A 13,308-nucleotide genomic window follows, 5' to 3' on the forward strand; every position below is an offset into this window, starting at 1 on the left:
AAATGATATTTTACTCATATTAATGTCCTTTTTAAATGTTTTGAATTCTATCATATTATTATTTTTGTTTAAGAATGACATAGCATGGTATAAATAGTTTGAAGGCCTATTATTTCACTCACATTGTGATTATGTATAATGCATATAAGTTTAAAAATAACATCACTTCACTAAATACAAATTTTAACTAATTAATATGCGCCACCAAATTGAGTAACATTTGGCGGCGCATAATTTTCGGTTTCCAATATTTCTTAAATTCCTAAGATCACCTTAAAAGAGAACAAGGTGCAAGAATCTCTGAAGGTGTCTTGCCATTCGAGGTCATCAAGATGAAGAAAATAGTATTTTACTCATTTTAATGTTCTTGTTAAACGTTTTAACTTTTTGTCATTTTATAATTTTTGCTTAAGCATGACTTAGCATGGTATAGTTAGTTTTTAAGGGCTAGTATTTCACTCATATTATAATTATGTATAATGCATATAATTTTGAAACTAATATCACTTCACTAAATACAAATTTTGAACTCATTAATATGCGCCGCCAAATGGAGTTACATTGGGCGGCGCATAAATTTTGGTTTCAGATTGTGCCGAAATTCTTAAGATCACCCTAAAAGAGAATAAGGAGCAAGACTCCATGAAGGTGTCTTTCCATTCGAGATCGTCTAGATGATGAAAATGATATTTCTATGATATTATTATTTTTGTTAAACAATGACTTAGCATGGTATAAATAGTTTTAAGGCCAATTATTTCACTCACATTGTAATTATCTATAAAGTATATATTCTTGAAACTAATACCACTTTACTAAATACATATTTTAACTCATTAATATGAGCCGCCAAATGGAGTAACATTTGGCGGTGCATAATTTTCAGTTTCAGATTTTGCTAAAATTCCTAAGATCACCTTAAAAGAGAACAAGGAGCAAGACTCACTGAAAGCATCTTGCCATTCGAGGTCGTCTAGATGATGAAAATGATATTTTACTCATTGTTCTTTTTAAACGTATTGAGTTCTAATATATTATAATATTTGTTTAAGAATAACATAGCATGGTATAAATAGTTTTAAGACCTATTATTCCACTCACATTTTAATTATGTATAAAGCATATAATTTTAAAACTTATATCACTTCACTAAATACATATTTTAACTCATTAATATGTGCTGCCAAATTGATTAATATTTGGGCGGCGCATAATTTTGGTATCAGATTGTGTTAAAATTCCTAAGATCACCCAAAAAGAGTACAAGGAGCAAGACTCCTTGAAGGTGACTTGCATTCGAGGTCATCTAGATGATGAAAATGATATTTTACTCATTTTTATGTTCTTTCTAAACGTTTTGAATTTCTATCTTATTAATATTTTTGTTTAAGAATGACTTAGCATGGTATAAATAGTTTTAAGGCATATTATTTCATTCACATAATAATTTTGTATAAAACATACAATTTTGAAACTAATATCACTTCACTAAATACATATTTCAACTCATTAATATGCGCCGCCAAATGGAATAACATTTGGCGGCGCATAATTTTCGGTTTCAGATTGTGCAAAAATTCCTAAGATCACCCTAAAAGAGAACAATGTGGAAGACCTACTGAAAGTGTCTTGCCATTCGAGGTCGTCTAGATGATGAAAATTGCACTTTACTAAATTTAATTTTCTTTTTAAACGTTTTAAATTTTTATCATATTATTATTTTTGTTAAAGCATGACTTAGCATGGTATAAATAGTTTTGAGGCCTATTATTTTCCTCACATTGTAATTATGTATAATGCATATGAATTTGAAACTAACATCACTTTACTAAATACATATTTTAACTTATTAATATGCGCCGCCAAATGGAGTAACATTCACATAATATGATAGAAATTTTTTGGAATAATTTTTAAAATTTATTTAAGAATAAAATTTGGTTACCTATAGAAATCAATGCTAGATTATCACTCAAAGGTGTAGGTGTAACTCTAAAGGTAGGTGCGTCTCTAGGTCATTCTTTAGAAATCAAAACCTTACAAGGTCTAAATAGACATCCTAGAAGGCTAAAGGAATAATCAAACATAACACATGAAAAGTCCAAAACAATGTGATTAATAGTTAAGAATGTCCTTTAATTTCAAACTAGAACTAAACCTTTTCAATTATCTAGTTTAACAAAAGCTAATCACATTAAAAAGAAAAGAGAAGATGTTGAAACTAATCATAATCAAAGAACCTCAAGAATGTAAGATATCATCTTATGAGTGATCTTAACGTAAGAATAACTAGATCTTAAGCTCTTAATGAAAATTCACATTATGCATTCATATTTACACTTGAATCCAACACGGTTAAACATGTTTCACTTAATGAAAATTGGGCAATAACCAAACAATAAGAATTATATTAATTCTTAAGAAATAATGTACATGATCTAGTGTTTATGTATAAGGGGGCATATAAAATAAGAATAAAATGATTTTTTATAAAGATGATAATCTAGGATTTTGTCTGCATAAAGAAAGGAAATTTTGAAATAATGTTCGCTCTAGTTGTTAGATTAGAACCAACGAAGATTTTAATTGATTATGTGTGTGAAAGTCAAGAATGCATATATACATGAAAATGCCTATTCTCTACTACCACTGCATCTTGAAAGTTTTGATAGACTTAGGGCATTCTTATCTGGTCATACATGAGAAATGGTAAAAAGTTTACAATACACTATTTGCTAAGAAGTATTAGAATGAAATCTTAATTTTGCAAATAGATGTTCATGACTTGATCATTGATCCAATTAACCATTTTTCTTATGACAAGTTCTTTGAAGTCATGGATGATAAGTTTGAAATATACTTGATAGAGAAACTTGAATGCTTTATTGTATGCTCTACATTGTAGACTTAACTCTAGGCTTCCGCTCACTAAGTGTAAACTGCATAATCTTTCTCTTTATCTCTCACATATGCCATATATGTGTTCATTGCTTGTATAAGTGTGTGTGCAACATCTACTTACCATATTTGTATTCTTATATGTTTTTATATGTGTAAATCTACTTGTCATACTCATATGCTCATATGATCTTCATGCTTGACAACTTGAGTTATCTCTTTGGAACCTATGTTGCTTTAAATCACCTTGAAAAGTGTTACCCTACACACCTAAGGATCATTAACTTAGGGCATTATGCTTAATATTTCCTACATCCAACATGCCATACATTTTTAATCATGCTTATGTGCTTACACGCTTATGATTTATTAACATGTTGAAATGTTTTTGTGCTCATGATCTAATAGAACACTCCAAATTGTTAACTATGATACATGAAAAATGTTAACTAGTTAACATTATTCATAGTCAAGTTAACATATGTTGACATGGTGATGATTGTCTTAGATCATAATTATTGAGTGTCTGATAAGTAATTTGATATTAGCTTGCTTGCCATAAGTTCTGTGATTGCTTTGTTAAGTTATATCATTTAAGTGCACTCTGGGCTATATTTAAAAAGATAACTAAATAAGTAGTGATTTAACGTATATTTTGATATTAATTTGCGAGTTAAATGTCGACATGATCTAGTTATTTAGTTTATGTATATGCTCATCAATATTCATGCTATTGAACATACCTTTATTCGATTATAATGATTACTTACTTGCTATGTGCGACGAGCCAGAAATCTCCAACCAAATTTAAACTTAAAATTTATATATTTCGACACGATAAGCAAAGTCTGTAATGTTGAGTCTCAAAAATTTTGAACTGTTTCATATATTCATTTGACCTTCGACTGTTCTCGACGATTCACGAACAACTATTTGTAAATAGATAAATATATATTTCAATATATATGGATAGGTATATATTTGAAGACTAAATTTAAAATATTATATGCTTTAGTTAACTATGTAAAATAAAAATATAATATAATATTATTACTAAAATAAATACATATATATATATATATATATATATATATATATATATATATATATATATATATATATATATAAAGTATATTAAAAATAAATATTAAATGATTGTAATACTCGTTGGACATTTCGTTTATTATTTAGAGAAGTTTAATTCGAACTTAGATGATTTTAAAATAAACGGTGATTCGAAAATGAGTTCTATAAATTTTAGACTTATTAAAAATGTATCTAGGAACTATTTGTTAAGTTTTAACACTTTTTATATTTTACCCAGAAATGAGAGGGACAGATGATGTAATTTTTATTAAACAAATTAAGGATCGAATTTTATACCATAATGACCAAAATAAATACATAAGGTTAATTTAAAATTTTGGGATTTTTCCGAAGACTTTTATCCGCCCCTAATTTCAAATAGTGCACGATACCCGGTCCGTGAAGAAGTGTCGGCAGAGGAAAAATCCATGTACATCACTGGTTACTGTTCCAATCATTCACTTATTAATTAATATAATTATTATTAATATTAAATATTATAAATATTACATAATAAATATCTATATATCTTTACGTATGTGTATCAAAGGGAGGGGAGGAGAAAACCATCTTCCTCACCGAGAGCACCACGAAGCCACCATCACAACAAACCATCATGAACATCACTATGTTTCTATTTTCATTTCGTGACCCATCAATACAACACCACCATCACCTTCTAATCAACACCGTAGTACACCACTACCCTACAACCTTCCACTACCATCAAACACCACAGCCACCAAACAACCACCATGGACAACTTCTACCTTTTGTTTCCTAAGAACACCACTCAAACCCACTAAACCTCCTACGGTATTATATTTTTTTTCTCTTCTTTCTTGTAATGAACACAAATAAACCGTCACTGTCCTTGGCCACCACTTCGACACCCTACTTCATCAATAGTCCACATCAAATACCAACCATGAGCTTCCTTCCTGTTTTCTTTTTCCCTATTTCTTTTCATATTTGAACATAGCCCATCCTAAAACCTATTTTTTAGTTCCTGCAAGTGATCGAATTTTCGCTATTTTTCTATTTCAGTTTGATACAAACCAGGAACCACAATCGTTTATGTTTTTCCATTGTGAGTTTCTTCACCAGGTCACACCATAAAACCACCCCCACCCTTGTCGATATTATTTTTTTTCTGTTTCTTCTCTAACCCAATCACTGTTACAGTTGCAAACCACCATCGAAAAACGCCACCTACAAATCTCTTTGTTGCTACTGTTATCTCGCCGTTGCTACTGTTTGAGTGCAGTGATGACGATGGAGAAGACGCGAAACAGAAAGAGATGATGATGAGTTAAAGGAGACGATGAATAGTAATAGGATGGAAAATCGAAATTAATGAAGATGAAGGATAACGGTTGGTATAATGACGGTTTGCGGATGAAAAGAAGATGATTAATATTGTGAACGGTCCCTGCTATTCACTTTTCTATTTCCTATTTTTTTCTGTCGAAGTTACCACAACAACTGGAACCCCATGTTTTTATTTTTGGAACCGTGGGCTTAATCGATTGTTGGCCACCAGTTCTTATTAGAATTAAATCAAAAAGAGGATTGGGCTGGTATAGATTGGGTATAGGTTATTGTTGTTGGGCCGACAGAGGAAAACGGGAAGAGACGGGTTAAATCGATTTTAGTTATGGTTTAAAACAGAAACACGAGTTTGGCAGAGTGGTTCGTGTGTTAGCGGTTTAGAGAGAGGTCACGGGTTCGATCCCTGCTTGAGGCATTTTATTTTTAGGAAAGCTTTAAAGGTAGTTTTTATTATTATTATTATTATTATTATTATTATTATTATTATTATTATTATTATTATTATTATTATTATTATTATTGTTATTATTATTATTATTATTATTATTATTATTATTATTATTATTATTATTATTATTATTATTATTATTATTATTATCGTTATTGTTATTGTTATTGTTATTAGTATTAGTATTATAACTATTACTATTATTATTACTAATACATGTATCAAGTATCATTTATTATTATTATTATGATTATGGTTACAATTATGATTATTATTAGTAATATTATTAAGTATCAAGTATTATTATCTTTATTATCATTACAATTATTATTTCAAGTATTATTATTATTATTAGTAAACATTATTATTATCATTATTAGTATTGTTATTATTAAAAATTATTATTTTTACAACTATAATATTATTAATATCATTTTTACAACAAGTATCATTATTATTATTATTACAACGATATCATTATAAAAAGAATCATTTTTTTTGTAAAATATCATTAAAATTATCAAATTAAAAACTAATATTTTTATTATTACTATTATTACTACCATTATTATTATTATTATTATATTACAACAAATAAAGATTTTGTACATAAAATATACTTATTATATATACTATAATTTTATTAATATTTTATATAACTATATATCAAATATATTAACATTTATATATAAATGCATACATATAACAAACTATTTATTCTTAAATCTAATACTAATCATATAATATCTATATAGATATATTAATATAACTAAATGTATAAATATTAATTATTTTAAATATATATACAAAATAAATATATATAACATATAATTTAAGGTATAATATATATAACTAAAGAACGTGTTTTAAAAAGAATGTAGTATAAAACTTCATATAACTACAAACACATAAATACTATATAATTAATAAATGAAATTATGTGATTTCCATTATATGTTTTAATAGATATATAATTGAATATAGGTTCGTGAATCCGAGGCCAACCCTACACTTGTTCAATGTCGTCATATGTATTTTTACTACAAAATACAATATAGTGAGTTCATTTGATTCCCTTTTACTCTTTACATTTTTGGGACTGAGAATACATGCGCTGCTTTATAACTGATTTACAACTGTTTTATTCAATGCTTTTACAATCTAAATTTTTGGAATACATGAGATGCTTTTATAAATGTTTGATGAGATAAACACAAGCAAAACATTCCTCGAATGAATTATTATGCAGACAGAAGTTCTGTGGATTATTATTGAATTAGTTGGACGTGATAATTGCCACTAATTGTTGTGAATATTTCCCCTGATTATTATTGCTTGGTAACCTAAGAATTAGAAACAGGTATGGCCCTAATTCACCCGAATCTTAAAGGTAGCTACCAGGTTTAACACCCCCACCCAGAATGTTCACTAGACGAAAGAGCTAGTGGGAGTGGTGTTTAGTACTTCGAAGTTTATATATTATACAGACGAGATGTTCTGTTTTTGGGGATATTATTGATTTGCATTATATGTTAAGGTCGGTTACCAAGCCAAGTTATGAAAGTATAGTGAATGTTATGTATCGAGAGAATGATTTTATACACAAGTTATGTGTATTATATTTTTGTGTACGAGATATGTGTACGGTTATTAAAAATCGCGAGGCAACCTACGGGGGAGAAAAGGATACGAACCTACTCTGCTAAGCATTTTGAAAAATGGTTTTGTACACGAGATAGGTGTACTGTATTTAAATCTTGTGGTCTATCAAAATGATTTTATTGCTTATGATAAACCTATGAACTCACCAACATTTTGGTTGACATTTTAAAGCATGTTTATTCTCAGGTATGAAAGAAATCTTCCGCTGTGCATTTGCTCATTTTAGAGATATTACTTGAAGTCATTCATGATATATTTCAAAAGACGTTGCATTCGAGTCGTTGAGTTCAATACGATTATTATTAAGTCATTGATAGTTTGGATATATTATGAAATGGTATGCATGGCTGTCAACTCTCGATGTAAAAAAAGTTTGTCTTTTAAAAACGAATGCAATGTTTGTAAAATGTATCATATAGAGGTCAGAACCTCGCGATGTAATCAACTATTGTGAATCGTTTATAATGTATATGAACGGGTCCTTTCAGTTGGTATCAGAGCGGTGGTCTTAGCGAACCAGGTCTTGCATTAGTGTGTCTAACTAGTAGTTGTTAGGGTTCATTAATGAGTCTGGACTTCGACCGTGTCTGCATGTCAAAAGTTTTACTTATCATTTAGTGTCGAAAATTATTTGCTTATCATCCTTAAAGTCTAGACACGTCTTACTGCCTCTATTGCATAGACAGTGTATAGATAAATTCATATCTTAGCGTATCTGTTACTGTTACCTTTGCCTGACAGCTTCCATAGATTCCTCCGTAACTTATGGGATTTTAGTATTATATATGCATATATAAATTATGTATTGCAGGGTACTAATCTACATCCTATAATCTATTTCTTATCGAAAATCCTTCATCTGATCGTACGAGTTGAATCCCTCAACCAGTTCGAGTCTCTCAGATTCCGATAGCTATTCCGACATGGATATTCACCTAAGCTCCGAAGGCAGTGTAAATGAAATGGATCAACCAAACTAGTCATCTTCAATTCTGGATGAATTGGGGATGGGTTCATAGTCGACTTAACCAATGGAGTAGAGAAGAAGGCGATCCTTTCCACCAACAAAATTCTCCTCTTGGCGAAGAACCTGAAACACTTAACGGCGAATCAGTCCGAAACACCATTTTCACCCTTATTTCCAGGATATCTCGTCACAATTATATTCTATCTGAAATTCTAAACCTTATTCATCCACTCTTTCCTACCGACAATCATCCCGGAGTAATCGAAGAAGTCAACGAGCTTCGCTCTCAAGTTATCAATTTGGAAAGCATGGTGCAAAACTGAAAGGACCCGTTCATATACATTATAAAAGATTCACAATAGTAGATTACGTCGCGAGGCATTTGACCTCTATATGATACATTTTACAAACATTGCATTAATTTTTAAAAGACAAACTTTCTTTACAACGAAAGTTGACGGCATGCACACCTTTTCATAATACATCCAACTATAATTGGCTTAATAATAATCTTGATGAACTTAATGACTCGAATGCAACGTCTTTCAAAATATGCCAAGAATGACTCCAAGTAATATCCTTAAAATGAGCTAATACACAGCGGAAGATTTCTTTAATACCTGAGAATAAACATGCTTTAAAGTGTCAACCGAAAGGTTGGTGAGTTCATAGGTTTATCATAACAATCATTTCAATATATTAATAGACCACAAGATTTCCGTTTATAAATATATGTACACTCACAAGTGTATAAAAGTATTCTATAAGTTGTAGGCACCCGGTAACAAGCCTTAACGTTCATGTTTTACCCTCTGAAGTACACCAGATCAGGTGTGTTTAAAATAACCTCGAAGTACTAAAGCATCCCATAGTCAGGATGAGGTTTGTTAGGCCCAATAGATCTATCTTTAGAATTTGCGCCTACCGTACATAGACAAGTAGTTTAATGTTACCAAGCTAAGGGTATATTTCTGGTTTAAACCCACATAGAATTAGTTTTAGTACTTGTGCCTATTTCGTAAAACATTTATAAAACAGCGCATGTATTCTCAGCCCAAAAATATATATAAAAAGGGAGTAATGAAACTCACAATACTGTATTTCGTAGTAAAAATACATATAACGTCATTTAACAAGTGCAAGGTTGGCCTCGGATTCACGAACGTATCAATATTGAGATTCAATATTGCAGGAAAGTACGTAGATGCAACGGAGATGATAAACACTAGATTGACCTCACGAGCATACCCATGAACCATACCCATCACCTCCATAGCTATAACCCATAATTTCCTTAGCTTCGACTCATTCAAAAAAACTATTTTGAAATCACTCGGACAGCACTCCGTCGTAATATTTTATGTATACTAATAATATCTTGAAATAATACAGAGCAAATATATATATATATATATATATATATATATATATATATATATATATATATATATATATATATATATCGATTGAGAGAGTTTAGAGAAATATATTTTCAAGTTTCTATGAAATAATGAAACCTATTGAATTCTATTTATAATAGATTTTTGAATTATTAAAGTGAATTATTAAAGTATGAATTATTAAAGTGAATTATTAAAGTATGAATTATTAAAGTGAATTATTAAAGTATGAATTATTAAAGTGAATTATTAAAGTATGAATTATTAAAGTAAATTATTAAAGTGAATTATTAAAGTTAAAGTAAAGTAAAAGTAACGTAAAGGTAAAGTTAAAGTATAGTAAAAATATAAAAACTATGTATGTATAATACGCGTATAAATATATATAATATTAATTTAAATCGTTATATATATTTAATGAAATAAAATATAAATATCGTTATATTTATTATACTGGTTAAGTAATGAGTTGTCAAAAGTGATTCTAGATATTTATAAAAGTTATATACGTTTTAATAATAAAGTTCTTTTTAAACTGAAAACGTCTTTGTACGTTTGAAAATAGATTAATAGAATATTATGGAAACCAATTTTCCACTAACTTTTGTCTAACTTTCGTAAATGACACTTTTTGTTTTTATTTATAAATAGCTTTATAAATTATTTTGAATATCGTTAAGAGGAATAGATTTTCTCAAATCATACTGGACCTCTCAACAGAGACTTGTAATCATAATTCAATGTTTCTGATAATTCAATCATTTAATATATTTTTTTTAATTTCGTCGAAAATCATATTGAAACAAATACGTTCGTGTAAAGTATTACACGTTTAATACTTTATTAATATTCTCAAGTTATAATATATATATACATATACATTTCTATTTATATATAACGGTTCGTGAATTGTCGGAATTTGGTTGAGGTTATAATGAATGTATGAACACAGTTTAAAATTCTTGAGATTTAACTTAACAAACTTTGCTTATCGTGTCGGAATAATATAAAGATTAAAGTTTAAATTTGGTCGGAAATTTCCGGGTCGTCACAGTACCTACCCGTTAAAGAAATTTCGTCCCCGAAATTTTATAGAGGTCGTCATGACTAACAATGAGAATGTTATTATAACGATTATAGATTTTTATCATGTTCAAGAAGAATGGATAAAATTGAAAGGACCCGTTCATATACATTATAAACGATTTACAATACTTGATTACATCGCGAGGTATTTGACCTCTATATGATACATTTTACAAACATTGCATTCGTTTTTAAAAGACAAACTTTCTTTACAACGAAATTTGACGGCATGCACACCATTTCATAATACATCCAACTATAATTGGCTTAATAATAATCTTGATGAACTCAATAACTCGAATGCAACGTCTTTCAAAATATGCCATGAATGACTCCAAGTAATATCCTTAAAATGAGCTAATGCACAGCGGAAGATTTCTTTAATACCTGAGAATAAACATACTTTAAAGTGTCAACCAAAAGGTTGGTGATTTCATAGGTTTATCATAACAATCATTTCAATATATTAATAGACCACAAGATTTTCGTTTATAAATATATGTACACTCGCAAGTGTATAAAAGTATTCTACTAGTTGTAGGCACCCGGTAACAAGCCTTAACGTTCATGTTTTACCCTCTGAAGTACACCAGATCAGGTGTGTTTAAAATAACCTCGAAGTACTAAAGCATCCCATAGTAAGGATGGGGTTTGTCAGGCCCAATAGATCTATCTTTAGGATTCGCGCCTACCTTACATAGACAAGTAGTTTAATGTTACCAAGCTAAGGGTATATTTCTGGTTTAAACCCACGTAGAATTAGTTTTAGTACTTGTGCCTATTTCGTAAAACATTTATAAATACAGCGCATGTATTCTCAGTCCCAAAAATATATATAAAAGGGAGCAAATGAAACTCATAATACTGTATTTCGTAGTAAAAATACATATAACGTCATTTAACAAGTGCAAGGTTGGCCTCGGATTCACGAACGTATCAATATTGAGATTCAATATTGCAGGAAAGTACGTAGACGCAACGGAGATGATAAACACTAGATTGACCTCACGAGCATACCCATGAACCATACCCATCACCTCCATAGCTATAACCCATAATTTCCTTAGCTTCGACTCATTCAAAAAAACTATTTTGAAATCACTCGGACAGTACTCCGTCGTAATATTTTATGTATACTAATAATATCTTGAAATAATACAGAACAAATATATATATATATATATATCGATTGAGAGAGTTTAGAGAAATATATTTTCAAGTTTCTATGAAATAATGAAACCTATTGAATTCTATTTATAATAGATTTTTGAATTATTAAAGTAAATTATTAAAGTGAATTATTAAAGTGAATTATTAAAGTATGAATTATTAAAGTGAATTATTAAAGTATGAATTATTAAAGTGAATTATTAAAGTATGAATTATTAAAGTGAATTATTAAAGTATGAATTATTAAAGTGAATTATTAAAGTTAAAGTAAAGTAAAAGTAAAAGTAAAGTAAAGGTATAGTTAAAGTATAGTAAAAGTATAAAAACTATGTATGTATAATACGCGTATAAATATATATAATATTAATTTAAATCGTTATATATATTTAATGAAATAAAATATAAATATCGTTATATTTATTATACTGGTTAAGTAATGAGTTGTCAAAAGTGATTCTAGATATTTATAAAAGTTATATACGTTTTAATAATAAAGTTCTTTTTAAACTGAAAACGTCTTTGTACGTTTGAAAATAGATTAATAGAATATTATGGAAACCAATTCTCCACTAACTTTTGTCTAACTTTCGTAAATGACACTTTTTGTTTTTATTTATAAATAGCTTTACAAATTATTCTGAATATTGTTAAGAGGAATAGATTTTCTCAAATCATAGTGGACCTTTCAACAGAGACTTGTAATCATAATTCAAAGTTTCTGATAATTCAATCATTTAATATATATATTTTTTTAATTTCGTGGAAAACCATATTGAAACAAATACGTTCGTGTAAAGTATTATACGTTTAATACTTTATTAATATTCTCAAGTTATAATATATATATACATAACATATCTATTTATATATAACGGTTCGTGAATCGTCGGAATTTGGTCGAGGTTATAATGAATGTATGAACACAGTTTAAAATTCTTGAGATTTAACTTAACAAACTTTGCTTATCGTGTCGGAATAATATAAAGATTAAATTTTAAATTTGGTCGGAAATTTCCGAGTCGTCACAGTACCTACCCGTTAAAGAAATTCCGTCCCCGAAATTTGATAGAGGTCGTCATGACTAACAATGAGAATGTTATTATAACGATTATAGAGTTTTATCATGTTCAAGAAGAATGGATAAAATAATTCGATTACTCGAAGCGTGTGAGTGAAGTTATCGTAAATGAATGAAATAAGATAATAGTGATTCGTTGTATCTTTTAACGTCATCACGATTGATCTCCGAAAAGAAAATC

Source organism: Rutidosis leptorrhynchoides, chromosome 11, assembly GCF_046630445.1.
Source record: "Rutidosis leptorrhynchoides isolate AG116_Rl617_1_P2 chromosome 11, CSIRO_AGI_Rlap_v1, whole genome shotgun sequence".
Lineage (NCBI taxonomy): Eukaryota > Viridiplantae > Streptophyta > Magnoliopsida > Asterales > Asteraceae > Rutidosis > Rutidosis leptorrhynchoides.